Here is a 751-nt window from a genome sequence, read left to right as displayed (position 1 = left end):
TTACTCTTTGTAGTGCTTCTTGTTGTGGACTTCACTGTGTAATGTTCAGTTATAATGGTTTGCTTGGAGGTTGTGTCTGCACAATGCCAGTTAGATGCAGGCAGATATGACACATATGATATATTTGACATCACACTTAGTAAAGTATTGATTCTAGTACTTCTAGTTTCTTAGAGTGAGGTAATAAATCACCAACACACAAACTTAAACCTAACAACCCGGCCATAGTCTCGTCCTCAGAATAGAGCAGTCAACAAGAATTCAGCTGGAGCAGTGATTCTATGTGCACAGTGTACAGTTGCACCATGTCCACTGGCAAACCATACTTCCACTGCCACCAAAGCAGTGAGTACATACCAGTTTTACAGGAGCTTTTCGCACTATGTTAAATATTGGCCTAAAATATATATAACAGGATAGGTTTGGTGGGTGTGGTCTGATGCACAGAGAGTAATTAAGATATGTGGTGTTTCTTATTGGATATGATGGGTTTGAACTGGGAATCACTTTGTATGATCAGTGTGAAGCAGATTCCTTGCCCAACAATACACACATGATTGTCTTTCATGAAAGAACAAAACCTGTGTGGCAATGGTCGTCAGACCGGTTGCATGTATACCACATAGTCATATTCACTAAATGATACAGATCAGACCTCCAACTTTCGAACGTATATATTTGACCTACGCAGAAATAATTGTTTGGTGCCATTTTGTCCTCTTTGCAATTCTATTCTTTCTTTCTCAGATAT

The sequence above is a fragment of the Haliotis asinina genome, chromosome 8 (assembly GCF_037392515.1).
Source record: "Haliotis asinina isolate JCU_RB_2024 chromosome 8, JCU_Hal_asi_v2, whole genome shotgun sequence".
Classification (NCBI taxonomy): domain Eukaryota; kingdom Metazoa; phylum Mollusca; class Gastropoda; order Lepetellida; family Haliotidae; genus Haliotis; species Haliotis asinina.
This window is presented reverse-complemented; position numbering follows the sequence as displayed.